At 51.3% G+C, this 15,224-nt stretch overlaps 1 non-coding gene across 1 annotated transcript; it reads right to left on the bottom strand.

The window, feature by feature from the left end:
- Positions 1–14,949: 14,949 nt before the first annotated feature.
- On the bottom strand, positions 14,950–15,024 carry TRNAI-GAU. The gene has a single exon. It is a non-coding gene; the product is annotated as a tRNA-Ile (tRNA).
- Positions 15,025–15,224: the final 200 nt, after the last annotated feature.

Below are 15,224 nucleotides of genomic sequence, written 5' to 3'. Positions count from 1 at the left end.
ACCTGGCACTTGAGCCCCGGCCCTCAGTCAGGGCACCTGCCTGAGTGATCCTGGGCAGGTGGACCCACATCTGTGAGACCCTGTTCCCTCCTGGGCCATCATTCTCGCCTCACGGGGCTGTGTGAGAAGATGGGGCAGCGCGAGCAACACACATCACACAGTGCTGCCATAGGGTCGCACGGGTGTGCTTACACTCACAGATACGGCATGGGACACACTTATACTAGAAAGGAATTTGTTACTTGTCTGAAATGAAAATTTTACTGGGCATTCTGGTGTTTTTCATTGTTGATGTTGTTGTTTTTGTTTTTGCTAAATCTGGCAATCGTACTCTGGCGTGAAATAAATGTTCAGTAAAGTCTGCTATATGAATGAGTGAAACTAAAAAGCATTAGCTGAAGGAATAAACGAATGAGTGACTGAAAACCCTTTTATATAGGCATTATTAGGGCATTCTGGTGTTTTTCATTGTTGATGTTGTTGTTTTTGTTTTTGCTAAATCTGGCAATCATACTCTGGCGTGAAATAAATGTTCAGTAAAGTCTGCTATATGAATGAATGAAACTAAAAAGCATTAGCTGAAGGAATAAACGAACGAGTGACTGAAAACCCTTTTATATAGGCATTATTGTTACAGTTATTGTTGTCTTCTCACTTATGGTTCAAAAGTTCCTGCTTCCGAGAACATTCTTTGTCCTATCTCAGGTTCACAACTGCCCGCTGGGGGAAGCCAAGGCTTGCCAAGGGAAGTGACTCACCCAAGGCCCTCCAGGCCTGTCTGCACCTTTCAGGCAGCTCCTGCCCTCTGCACAACAACAAAACCTGCCCCAGCTTTGCACACATGACCCCTTTAAATCCCAGAACAGCCCCACAAAGCTGGGGCAGCTGCCAATGAAGAAACTGAGGCTCAGAGAGGCGATGTGACTCATCCAAGCTGATGGAGGCACCTCTGGAACACTGCCCCTCGTCCTGGAGCCCAAGTGCTGCAGCTGGCAGAGCTCCAGACTCAGTTAACAACTGCTGAGTCCCCCAGCCCCACACCTGCCCACCACAGCCACCGCTGGAGCAGGACCCAGTGAGGAATTACTCAGCCTGGGCTTAATTTCATAAAGGAAATTCCTCCCCTGGCAGCGTCTCCGTGAGTCCGGGCTCCACAGCCGGGAACTACCTCCCCCAAGGCCCCTTCACCTCCTGGCAGGGCCAGTAGATGTGGAAACCCAGGCTTGGCTCTGAGCTGGCAGACGGTGGGCGGTGGGCGGGGCTTCTCCCAGATGCACCCCGTCAACGCAGCCAGCACTGTGTTTCATTCAGTCATTCAACAAACATTTGTGGAGGGTCTGCTGGGCCAGGCACTGGGCCCCTTCCTTGTTGATTGTTGGAAGAAGTAGATCAGATGACACGTGTTTTAAAAGAGCCCAGCACACATCAAGTGCTCTTGCATCCATCCTTCTCCCCTGAGCCTACTCTGTATACTTGGCACCACGGGTGACCCTGTTTGTCCTGTGAGGGAGACAGGATCATGCCAGGAAACCAGAGTGAAGAAGAGACCAGGAGGTTGATCAAACCAGCTAACACTTATGGCGCACAACCTGTGGTGCCAGGTGTTGTCCCATGTTTCTCTCACTTAATGCTCATAACGACACTAAGTGTAGGACCATTACTACTCCCGTTACACAGAGCTGGGAGAGAAGGCCAAGGCTCCACCATGAGCATTAGCATCGGCTTTAACATCTCCCATATTTAGGGGAAATGAGCAATTATGTAACACCTACTAATTGAGTCAGCCCCCTTCAATGCACAGTCATTTCTTTCATCCATTCATTCATTCATTCCACCAATCTTTATTAAGACCTACCACAGGCCAGGCACTGAGGACGCAGCAATGAATAAAACAAAGCTAAAACTTTACAGTACTGGTAAGAAGAACACAGGGTCTGGAGCCTGGTGCCTGAGTTCAAGTCCCAGCTCTGCCACCTACCAGCTGTGTGACCTAGGCAAGTACCTTGATCACTCTGAGCCTCAGTTTTATCTTCTTTTTTTCTCTCAGTTTTATCCTCTGAAAAATTAACAATAATAACAGCACCCACCTTGTGGGGTTGTGAGGATTCAATACATTTCTCCAAGCAAAGTGTTGAGCACAGAGCCTGGTAGATGCTAGGAGCTCAACGCCCGTAGGGCATTTTTCTTTTTAAGCTCCACTTTTCAGATGAGTAAACCGAGCTTCAGAGAAGTTATGGCACCTGCCCAGTGACTTGAATCTAAATGTCTAAGTGACTGAGAGGTCCCTTCCTTCAGGGCTTCCATCCTCAGTCCCTTCCAGCTTAGAGGGGCTCAGGTCCCCCAACCCCCTCCACTTGGACACAACTTTTAACCTTAGTTGAGGCCCTACAAGACCCTAGACACCCTCACGCAGTGTTCCAAGGACCACCTGCATCCAAATTTCCACTGGGTGTTCATCTCCACTAGCTCTGAGTGCATCTGTCAGTGCAGGGCCCTGGGATCTGCATTTTAATAGGTGTCACTGGTGATTGTTCTACTGGGGCCCAGCACAGCCAACTAAGCCTGGAATGGGGGGCTGAGATGCAGGGCACCTGGGCAGGGTAACAGCAGGATGCAGGGTGTGAGGCGGACTGGGGTAAGCTCTGTTTTATTTCAGACAGGAAGTGCAGGGGTGTAGGAGGAAGGAAGGAGGGAGGGAGAAGGGAAGAGGAGGAAGGAAGGGAGGGAGGAAGGAAAGAAAGGGGAGAAGGAAGAAAGAAAGAGAAAGAAAAGGAAAGAAAGAAGAGAGAGAAAAAGAAAGGAAGGAAGGAAGAAAAAGAAAGCTAATTTAAAGCGTGGTGCTGATAATACCAAGGTCCAGGGTTGGATCCTTATACCAGACAGCAAAAAATATACATGTACATACAAATATATATATAAATATACACACATATAAAAATATATATATATACATATATATATGTATAGAGAGAGAGAGAGAGAGAGAGAGAAAGAGAAAGAGGAAAAAGGAAAGAATTCTCATCTGTCCCAACATTGCCCAAACAGTTCAGAGCCAGACCACAGAGCTCTCATTTTCTCTCCTGATTTTTCTGCCAGAGGCAGGAAACCTTCTCCCTTGGGAAGCTCAGAAATAGCTGAGCTCAAAAACTAGGCTGGGAGAGGAGGATTCCAGGCTAGAGGGAGGGATTTACACCAAAGGGCTCTGTAGTGTCTAGAGGTTAAGGGCACAGCCACTGGCGCCAGTCGGCCTGGGTTCAAATCCCAGTTCTGCCCCTTCCTGGCTCTGTGACCTTGGATTTGGCCTCAATTTCTCACCCACAAAGCTGGAATCAATAACAGTAGCAGGGATGGCTGCATCTAGGTATTCACATTTCTTCATCAGGATTCTCTCTCTCTCCATCTTTGCTGGCTCCACTCAGTCAGGCTCCCCCTCATCCAGGCAAGATGAACCCCACAGTCCAGGTTTCCAGCAGCCCGCTTAGCAACCCCAATAGAAAGAAAGTGCCTCATTCCTCATTGGTCCAGCTAAAATCCCAGGCCTGGCTCTCATTGGCTGAGAGGATGCAGTGCTCTCTCTGATTGGTCAGTCCTGAGTCACATGCCCCCCCCCAAGATGGAGTGGGCCCCACCCAAAACCCTTGGACAGAGACCTAGAGAAGTGTGGGGGTATGCTGGGTGGGAGCCAACGAGAGACGTCCCCTGCAGGCACCCACAAGGGACAAGAATAGGAAGGAGGGCTGACAGCATTTGTTGAGCACCTAGCATGCGCCAAACACTTTATTTACATGATCCTGTTAAGCCTCCTGACAACCTTGCCCAGCAATGTTCTTTTGGGAAACAGGAAAGGGGGTCTTGGAGGAGGTGAACAGACTAGGCCAAGGCCACCCAGAGCCGGCCTCTGCCCCTGCCCTTGTCTGATCCCAACCTCCAAGAGCAGGGAAACCGCAGGGATGGTTTATAAGACACTTGCTGTGGGAAGGACAGTTGCCTCCATTTCCTCATCCCGAGGCCTTGCTGAACCTGTCCCTCTGAGCCCCTGGGAAAAGAGCTCCAGGCACATGCCCAGGCCCACACAGCAGGGACAGCAGAGCCAGGGTCTGGATCTGGAGCTGCCTGAGTCCACCCAGAACCTGGAAGGCAGGTCCAGCTCCCACTGATAGGGCCAAGGAAAGGGTGCGGGGAGCTGGATCCCTGGCCAGGCCATCTTCCAGGTGACCTCTGGGACCTTGTCTCAGCATAACATGGACCCAAGACAAAGCCTCAGCCTCTAGTTTCATCCAGATGTGACAAGAAACAGCCCAACAGCTCACCCCAAACAGGGCAGGTGCAAGGCTGTGGGCTGGGTGCTCCAGCTGTGCCCCCAAGAGGTGTCGAGGAGAGTGGGCTCTAGGGTCAGGAGGCCTCAGTTGGAACCAAGCTCTGTCCCTTAATCCTGTATGAAGCCAGCGAGGGTGAGTGCCTGGCCTCTCTCGGTGTCATCTGCCAAGTAAGCTCATGAGCTACCTACCGGTTGGGTTGTTGAGAGGCTCCTAGGAGCTAACGCTGGTAGCTGACACCTATTGAGCAGACGTGCCTCAACTCTGGGGCCTCAAACCTGGCTCTACAGCCAGATGGCCACCAGTGAGCATCTTCCGCAGATGAACTCGCTTAACCACCTCCTGCAGGCAGGAAGGTGCTGTTCTTTTTTTTTTTTTTTTTAAAAAGATGACCGGTAAGGGGATCTTAACCCTTGACTTGGTGTTGTCAGCACCACGCTCGCCCAGTGAGCGAACCGGCCATCCCTATGTGGGATCCGAACCCGTGGCCTTGGTCTTATCAGCACCGCACTCTCCCGAGTGAGCCATGGGCCGGCCCGAGGTGCTGTTCTTATTACCTCCATTTTACCAGAAGAAACTGAGGCAGAGAAGTGACTTACCCAACATCACACAGTCAGGAAGTGGCAGAGCAGGGACTAGAACCCAGGCCAGTCTGTTTCCAGAGCCCGCCTCCTGTGCCCTGCAGGCAATCGAGGTTAGCCGCCACAGCTGCTATTGATCCCGTTGCCAGCTGCCAGGCTTTCTGGAGATTGGTCCTACCCTGGGTCTGGAAACAAGGTGGGCCCCAACTTCCCAGTGTTCCACCTGAAACAGCCATCCTGTTGTGACCCTGCGGGGAAACTGAGGCCCAGAGTGGGCTGGGCGCTGCCCAAGGTTGCAGAACCCTGGGTCAGCTGTGGCTTCTCAGGGCAGCGTCCCACCCAGCCGGCATCTCCTGGACGCCCCCCTGCCCCCAACACACACACACTCCCGGGTGGGGCAGGGGCTGCCTTCCCGGCGGCTCCACGCTGGCTGCGAGACATTTGTTACTGTGTCAGTTCCAGCTCCCACCCTGACGGGGGGCCGGCAGGCAGGGGGCTTCCTGCGGCTCTGGGAGGGAGGAATGCGCCCGCCCCCGGCTCCATATGGCCTCCATCCCGGCCCATCTGCTTCCCATTGCCCGCCGCGGCCGCTGCGGGGCCGCCCGGGCCCGCCCGCAGGGGTGTGAAGTTTATGTGGCCGGGCCTGGAGCCGGCGGTGACAGGGCCACACACGCACACACAGACACACACCAGACACCCCCACCGGCCCTGGTGCCTGTGCACACACGCGTGCACATGCACACACGCAAACACGCACATCCGCCCACCCCCCCATGGGCCCCAAAATACACCTATATTCTCACATTGTCACCAGACTGAATAACACCAGAGACCTTCAACTTGAACACAGACATACCTCCAGAGACCCAACTCAGACACACACCAGTAAACACATCAAACCCTCACACACGCACACTCGCTGCCTTCCCCACAGGTACCTCCCACATTCACACCTGCACACACACACACATCTCTGCCCCAACACACAAATACACACAAGCTCACCCAGATGATACAAACACAAAATGGTGACTTACACACAGGCCTGGGACTCAGATAGGCCACCAGTTGGGGAAGGGGCCTCCTCATCCTGGGCACAGGACAGCCACTCCCCCTCTCTCCCTGCTGCTTGCCCTGTTCTGGCCCCTGCATCTCCCAAACCTGGGTGCTGCTATCAGGGGCCCAGACCCCTGTGCCAACAACACACCACACAGGCCTTCCTGCCTCCTCCTCGTCCCGTCCTAGAGGCCAAAAACAGAAGGCCAGGAGACCAGTAGCCACCGCCTAAGGTCGCCTAGGGAGTGCGGGCAGGGTCACATTCAAACCCAGTCCCCCTGGACTCTGTATCCAGTGCTCTCCCTAAACCCCTGAGGGAATCTCCATCTGACTCGCCTCCCCTCCTGGAAACCGGGACCATTCCAGAGAGACCCTGTCACTCGCCATCACCTCCAGGGGCCTAGGGTGGACTTCAGAGATCTATGAACTTGGACTAGGGAAAGTACATCTTACATTTCACTAACCTCCAACTGGAATTTGGCATTTCCTTTTCTTACACGCAGATGTGGAAAACGAACCACGGCGGCAGTCACTGGACTGTGGCTTTGTCACTCAGATCCCAGCCACTTTCATGTCTCTCTACAGTGTTGCAGAAAGAGCGTTTATCCTCTTCCCAACTTCAAAATTACCGTGGTTATCAGACCCCCTGCTAGACCTTGTTAGCAAGTGTGTTAAAGGAGCACAGTTGTCACCATTAGGCTACTCAGTAACTCTAGCTCAATATAATTGGTTTTCCTTTAATCCTATAAACTCTCACTTACAAGTTTAAATCTAAATCTATAAACAGAAAAGGGGTCCATGGCACAAAAGCAGATAAGAGCCCCTGCTCTAGGCCCAAGTGCTACATTCTTACACACTTTTACTGTTATTATACCTTTGACAGTGAGGACCACAGTGAGGTGGGATAGCTTGCCCAGGGTCGCACAGCTCTAAATGGCTGAGCCAAAACCGGAACCCAGGCAGCTGGCTCACCCTTGAGCTCTAGACTACCCTGTCTGTGGGAACCCAGTGCCTGTGCCTGCCTCCAGAAAGAGGATCCCAGGGTCTAGGAGGCCCTACCACATACACCATCCAGCCTGGGGACCTGGGAACCTCCTGGCTGGTGTAGGGCGGATCCTGCCGGCTGCCCCGTCAGAAGGGAGCCGGAGCTGGTTTACAATGTGTGAGAATTCTCACCAGTGGCAGCGGCAGGCAGAGCAGGCTCCCACTCCCAGGCCCCCTTCCCTGCTGGGGGCTCTGCACAAAGTTGAAAATGAGCTTCCCTCTGTGGGGCCCCAGGAGGCGAGAACAGCTGGTGGGCCCTGGAGTCCTCTGTCCCCTGTCCCTCTATTCACCTGACCTTCTCTGTCTGCTTGTCTGTAGCTCAGGAAACCTGTCCCCTACTAGCCAGAAACCAAGTCACCAGAAAGAAAGGGGAAGCTTTCTTTGTTCTCCACTGCCTGGCTTTGTCCATTCATCCCTTCATTCCTTGATCATTTATTGAGCGCCTACTGTGTGCCGGGTTGGGAGCAGGACTTTAGCTATGAACAAGGTCCCCGCCCTCACTGAGTTCACAGGCAGGTGGAGGAGGCAGACGGGAAACAAGCAGACACAAGGTATATAATATCGTAAAGAGAAATGCCAGGGCCAGGGGCAAAGAGAAAGGCCAGGGGCAGGGGGTGTTTAGACAAGTGGTCTGAGAAGTCCTGCCTAAGAAGGGGGCCTCTGGGTAGAGGCCTGGCGGAAGTGAGGGAAACAGCTGCATAAGGAATGGTGTTCCAGGTAGAGGGAAGGGCAAACATGAACTCCACCGCGTGGCTGCCTTGAACTCTACTACTTTCTGCCTTCTTTGAAACTGGGCCTGTGGGGGCCTGTCCCCTCCCCAAGTCTCTCATCCTGGGGATCACCTGCCTTCTTTCCTCCAATCATCCTCCCATTCCTCCCTCCTCCTTCCAACCACGGGCCCAGGGTGCTAGTTACATGCTATTTTCCTCCCTCAACAGAATCCCTCTGGAATTCCCTCTGGAATCCCCACTGGAATGGAGAGGCCCGGGGAGTCGAGCGGCTGGCGGGTCCTGCTCTCTGTTCTTTCCTCAGCGCCTGGCACAGTGCCTGGCCCATCCCCATTTGACAGATGAGAAGACTGAGGTTCAGAGAGGCGCCTGGGGTGGCTCGAGCCTCACCGTGGCAGCGCCGGGGCTGGGCACTCAGCCGTGCCCCACTTCAGGTCCTGGCCCATAACTCCGATCTGATGGCCTCCATTTTCAGGGGTGGCTCGGACCTCACCCCAGGCCCTGGAGAACAGCCCTGAAATCCGAATGGGCCCCGTCTCCTGAATTTCTCAGCCTCAACCTGCGGCCGAGTCAGTAACATCCACAGCTGCCCAGCCCGGCCCAGGCTTCCCGCGTGCCCATCTGAACTCGCTTCATCCCCACCCGCCCCGGGAGCGGCGGGCGCATGTGGCGGAGCAGCGGCGGCGTCCGCGGCGGCGTCCCGGGAGGGCCGGGGAATGCGCGGGGGCGGCGGCGCCCCCAGCCGGCTCACGTTTCCGGCCGGGCCCCCGCAGCCGCGCCGCCCCCTGTGAAGGCGCCTCTCCCTCCACCTCCGGATTTTCCACGCAGGGTTAGGCTGGCGACGCGCTGTCTGCGGGCCCCGCGAAGGCGGCCGTGTGCTGAGCTCCTCTCGCCGGGGCGGCGGCAGGGGGGGCGTCCGCGCACGCAGGGTCCCCTCCGCGGGCCACACGCATCCACGTCCTCAAGCAGCCATCGAAAACCAGCGGCAGAAAACGCGCCCAGCCTTGACTGGGCCCTCCTGAAAGTGCGTACCGTGGGACCCTCCTAGCAAGCCCGAGGTGGGAAAGGCTTCTCTTACAGGAGAGAGGAGGCGGCTCGGGGGTTGAGAAAAGGTCACACAGGACCGGGTGGCATCATTATAATGCTTCTGATCTCTGTTCAGGCTTCACTGTGAAGCACCTACTACGTGCCAGGCACTGTTCTAGGGATGCAGATTTTGCAGTGAATAGAACACAAAACTCCCTGCGCTCCCATGGCAGACATTTCAGTGGGGGAGCCAGACATTGGCAAATAAACACCTAAAATAAAGTGTCAGGTGATAGTGAGTGCTGTGGGGAAAATAAAGCAGGGGAGGGGGTTGGGGAGTGAAGGTGGCGGGAGGCACCAGCCGGGTAGGGAGGACATGAAATGGTTCATAGGATGGTCAGAAAAGGTTACTCTGAAGGTTGGAGCCATGTGGACAACTAAAGAACGTGTGTTCCGTGGTGCAGAAACAGCATGCGCAAAGGGCCTGAGGCACGAGCATACTAGCTACTGTTTCTCAATCATTTACTGTAGGTACCTTTCATGCATTCCTTCTTTCCATTCCTTTCAACCACTCTGCCACTCCAGGAATCTGTATAATTCCCTTTTTCCAGCTGAGGAAACTGAGGCTCAGAGAGGCCTTTCCCTGAAGGTGGGGAAACTGGGGAAGTCCCTCGCCCAAGGTCACGTGGCCAGGGAACGGCAGAGCTGGAATTTGCACCCAGACTCGTGCAGTCCAAACCACATTTAGACAACTACAGTGATGAAAATGATAGCAATAAAATGGCCAGCTGGTGTTAACAGCATGTTACATGTGAAAACTCTCTGAAGCCTAAGAGGAGGGTACTTTGAGGAAACAGGCTGTGCAGCAGCAGTAAAGGACAGAAGTAGAATTTGCCCCTTAATTAGACAGTGTTTCTTTTTCCACGCCCCTAACTCAATCACCTAAACTAAGGCAGGCAGGGTCTGTGGCCCGAAATTGATTAGAAGGATTGCAAAGCCTCCTAAACATCAATAAGACCACCGAATGGCCCAATAGAAAATCAGACAGAGGATATGATCAGAAAAGAAATCCCCACGGATTAGAGAAAAAAACTATCTGCAAAACACATATCTGGTTAAAAACCTTGTATCCAGAATATATAAAGAACTCTCAAAACTCAATAATAAGTCAGGGCCGGCCTGTGGCTCACTTGGGAGAGTGCGGTGCTGATAACACCAAGGCCCCGGGTTCGAATCCCACATAGGGATGGCTGGTTCGCTCACTGGCTGAGCGTGGTGCTGACAACACCAAGCCAAGGGTTAAGATCCCCTTACTGGTCATCTTTCAAAAAAAAAAAAAAAAAAAAACCTCAATAATAAGTCGATTAAAAAATGGGCAAAAAGACCAGCCCTTGGCTCAAATGAGAGAATGTAGTGCTGCTAACACCAAGGCCACGGGTTTGGATCCTATATAGGGATGGCCAGTTAGCTCACTTGGGAGAGCGTGGTGCTGACAACACCAAGTCAAGGGTTAAGATCCCCTTACCGGTCATCTTTAAAAAAAAAAAATGGACAAACGATGTGAATATTGTTTATCTTCACTCAGAGATACAGATTGTAAATAAATGCATGGAAAGATGCTCAACATCATTAGTCATTAGGGAAATACAAATTAAAACCATAATGAGATGCCATTACACACCCAATAGGATGGCTGCAGTTTAAGAGATTGGCCACACCAAGTGTTGACGAGAATGCAGAGCAACTGCAGCTCATGTCCTGCTGGTTGGGATGCAAAACGGTGCAGCCACTTTGGAAAACAATTTAAGTTTCTTATAAACTTAAGCACGCACTTATACAATCCAGCCATTGCTCTCCTCTGTATTTACCTAAGAGAAATAAAAACATATGCCGACACAAAGACTTGTTCATCAAACTTTATAGCTGTTTTATTTGTAATGGCCCCAAACTGGAAACTATTAAAATGTCCATCCAAAGGTGAGTGGTATATCCATACAGTGGTACATCCATGTAGCGGAATACCACTCACTCAGCAACAAAAAAGGAATGAACTCGGGCCGGCCCGTGGCTCACTTGGTAGAGTGCGGTGCTGATAACACCAAGGCCACGGGTTCGGATCCCATATAGGGACAGTCGGTTTGCTCACTGGGTGAGCGTGGTGCTGACAACACCAAGCCAAGGGTTGAGATCCCCTTACCGGTCATCTTTTAAAAAAAAAAAAGGAATGAACTATTGATAGACAGTGCAATGTGGGTGAATCTCAAAATAATTATGCTGAAAGAAGCCAAACTGAAAGAGAACAAACCGTGTGATTCCATTTGTATAATTTCTAGAAAATGCACACTGATGAGTGGGGGGGGGAGTTATAAAGAAGGGGCATAAGAAAACTTTTAGGGATGATAGATGTTATGTCACTATCATAATTGTGGTGATAGTTTTACAGGTGCTTACATGTGTCAAAACTTAGCAAATTTTGTACTTAATATATGGCAGTTTATTGTATGTCCATTACATCTCGAGAAAGCTGTTACACACACACACATACACTGACCTACATGTATGTGTGATCTACACACACAAACTACTCATCTATTAGGGTGACTAAAATAAAAGCTGATGATACCAAGTGCTTGCAGAACCCTCTGGAAAACAGTTTGGCAGTTTCTTATCAAGTTAAACACATATTTAATATACAACCCAATAATCCCATTCTTATATATTTACCCAGAAGAAGTGAAAATTTATGTTCACACAAAAATCTCCACGTGAATGATTAGAGTGGCTTTATTCACGATTGCAAATAACTGAAAACAACCCAAGTGTCCATCAGTTGCTGAATGAATAAACAAACTACGGTACATGCATATGGTGGAATACTACTCAGCACTAAAAAGGAATAGAAATGTTTTTCTTTCTTTTTGGCACCTGGCGGGTACCAGGATCTGAACCTTGACCTTGGTGTTATAGCACTGTGCTGTAACCAACTGAGCTAACTGGCCGGTCAGGAACAAATTTTTTTACACTCAATAATGCGATGGATCTCACAGATGTGCTGAGTAGAAGAATCTGGCTTCTGTGGGACTGGACTGCTCAGTTTCTTGATCTGGGTGCCAGTCACACAAGTGGGTTCACTTTGAAAAAAGCATCGAGATGAACACTTCTGATATGTGTATCTCTCTATACAATTGTTACATTTCATTGAAGATTAAAAAACAATTCAGACAGTCCACGAAAAAAAAATGTGACAAATCAGTCTCCCTCCTTCCCTGAACCCAAACCTCAGGTCTCCTCCACAGAGGCCACCAGACGCAGATGCTAACACACATCTGTATTTATGCTTAAAAGTATTCCAGAAGGGCCTCTACCTAGAGGAATTCCTTCCTGCCCCTTGCGCCCCTGTGCTTCTATTTTATTTTTCTAAAAAGCCTTTCTTAGGACAAAAGGTTAGATAAGGACCTATGCGGTTGGATGGGTCTGGGTTTCAATCCCTGCTCAGCCATTATCACCTGGGGGGGACCTTGGGCAAATCCCTCCTCCCTCCAGAACTCAAATCTCCTCTATAAAATGGGGCTGTGAGAGCCACAGTGCTATGCTTCTCGCAAGGGTTGTTATGATCACCTCCATTCCTGGACCCCACCGTGGCCAAGATCCCAGACAGACCTGTGCCCTTCCACATGCCGGGGTGAAGAGGGAGAGAGTCCAGCCAGCCGCACAAAAAAAAGAAAAAGGAGAGAGTGGGAGAACTTAGCCCACCTTTCCTCCAAGCTCATCTGTGGCTCCCTAGTACCATATTCTTTACCAAGATCATCTGCAACCTCTTTATTAATTCAACAAATATTTGTTGCATGCCTACTATGTGCAAGGCACTGTACCAGTACTGTTCCTGCCTCTCAGAGCGCATACTCTGGGGGGAGGAGGGGCTCGCTGAGGAGGAGACGACAGGAGAAGGGCGGTGGGGCCGGGGAGGAGGTGGCGGGGGAGTTATGCAGAGCCCAGGGCTCTGTCCATTCAGGTGCTAGTGGGAGGCATCGGAGGCCAGAGCTGAACATGGAGGAGTGGCTGTGTGTGGTGGGCCCGGGAGAGACAGCTAGGGGAGTCCATCAGGGGCCAGTGAGAAGACAATTATAAAGAAATGTCTTTCACCATTTTCCTCCCTGTCTCCTCTCCCAAGGGCCCAGTTTTGTCAATTGGCACCACTGCCTGCCTCCACGCTTTCATGCTCAAACCCACAGCCAAGAGCTGGAAGGTTCCCTCGGCCTGGTGACCTCAGCCAATCACTCCCCAACCCACCAGCCATCCGCAGAGATATCTCCCACCCGTTCTTCCTCTTGCTGACTCGGCGTGGAAGGCATGGGCCGCAGGTGCCTCCTGTCTTGTCTCCCACTTCCTTTTGGTCCCCTCAGTCTATTTCCCACAGGCAGCCAGAGAGAAGTCAGACCTTGTCACCCCTTGGCATAAAATCCCCTAGTGGCTTCCCATAGCCTAGAATAAAATCTAATCACCTGGACTGGCCAGTTAACTCAGTAGAGCCTGGTGCTGATAACACCAGGGTCAAGGGCTCCGATCCCTGCACCAGCCAGCCACAAAAAAAGAAAGAGAAAATCCAATCACCTGGTCCTTGGCTGTGGCCCACTGCCCACCTCTCCCACCCCATCTCCCACCTCTCCCACTCCATCTCCCACCTCCCTCCCCTCCAGCCACACTGACCTCCCGCCATTTCTTAAACACACCAAGGACGTCCCCACCTCAGGGTTTTTGCACTTGCTGTTCTCTCAGCTTGTAAGGTCCTCCGTCTACTCAAGTTCTCTTTGCCTGGCTAACTCGTACTCCTTCCACTTCTGGGAAGGCTCCCCTAATGTACCCACACCCCTGACTAAGCCAGTGCCTCCCTGCGGCTCTGCCACGGCACCCTGAACTCTTCCCAGGCAACGTCACTCCCCTCCCAGAGAGACAGGCTCAAATCCCTGCTCAACCACGATCACCAGGGGTGAGGGGTGACCTTTGGCAAATCCCTCCTCCTTCTGGGACTCGGGTCTCCTCATCTGTAAAATGGGGGTGTGAGAGCCACAGCGCTATGCTTCCCCTGAGGGCTGTTGTGATAACTTTCATTCCTGTACTCCAGAACCAGCAGCTTCGCTTCGGCCAAGATCCCTGGCAGACTGTGTCCTTCTCAAGCCAGGGTGAACCATCAGCTTCCTGAGAACAGGGACGTATCTGCTCACAGCTGCATCACTCATGCCTGGAACAGCCTGGGCCATACTAGGTGTCAGTCAGTTTTCTGTCACTTATAACACAATACCTGAAACTGGGTAATTCATAAGGAAAATAAGTTATTTTCTTACAATTTTGGAGACTGGGAAGTCCACGGTCCAGGAGGCACATCTGGTGAAGCTCTTCTTCCTGGTGAGACTCTCTGCAGAGTCCTGAGGTGGCCAACGTATCACATGGCTAGAGGTCTGATTGTGCTGACATACTCTCTTCTTCTCTGTATGAAGCCACCAGTCTACTCCCAGGAAAACCTATTAGTCCATTAACCCATTAATCCATCCATGAGAGCACAGCCCTCATGATCCAGTTACTTCTTAAAGGCTCCACCTTTCAAATGCCATATTAGGGATTAAGATTCAACATGAGCTCTGGAGGGGACAAACATTCAAACCATATCCAAAGGGCTCAGGGAACATGTGCTGAATGCAGGGAGGACAGAGCTACAGTCACGGGAGCTCAGAGCTAGAGCCTCAGACCTTCTGCAGACCTGCCCTCTGCCCAGAGAAGAGACCCGGATGGGAGTCAGGGCTGAGCCCCAACAGGGAACCCCAGCCTCTCTTTCCCAAGGCAGTGGGCCTTACCAGCAGGCTCGGGGTTCAAATCCTGATGCCTAACCAGAATTACCACATGACCCAGAAATGCCACTTCTTTATGTACCAAGAGAAATAAAAACTTACCAACTTTTATACTTTATATATGGCAGTTAATTGTATGTCCATTACATCTTGAGAAAGCTGTTACGCACAAGCACACACACCCTTACCTACTAAAATGACTAAAGTAGAAAATAAAACTTACAATAACAAGTGCTGACAAGGAAGTAGAACAACTTGAACTCTTTCATACATTGCTTGTAGTCCACACAGAAACCTGTACAGGAATGCTCCTAGCAGCATTTTTTTTTTTTTTTTTTTTTTTTTTTTTGGTAACTGGCCAGTACGGGGATCTGAACCCTTGACCTTGGTGTTATCAGCACCACGCTCTAACCAGCTGAGCTAACCGGCCAGCCAGCATTCTTCATAAGAGCCAAAACATAGAAACAACCCAAACGTCCATCAACCGATGAATGGATAAATAGAACGTGGTCTATCCACACAGTGGAATATTATCCAGCCATAAAAAAAATGAAATTTTGATACACGCTACAACATGGACGAACCTTGAAAACATTATGCTGAGCGAAAGAAGCCAGACACAAAAGGCCA

The sequence above is a fragment of the Galeopterus variegatus genome, unplaced genomic scaffold, assembly GCF_000696425.1.
Source record: "Galeopterus variegatus unplaced genomic scaffold, G_variegatus-3.0.2 Scaffold729, whole genome shotgun sequence".
NCBI classification, from domain to species: Eukaryota; Metazoa; Chordata; class Mammalia; order Dermoptera; family Cynocephalidae; genus Galeopterus; species Galeopterus variegatus.
This window is presented reverse-complemented; position numbering and strand designations above follow the sequence as displayed.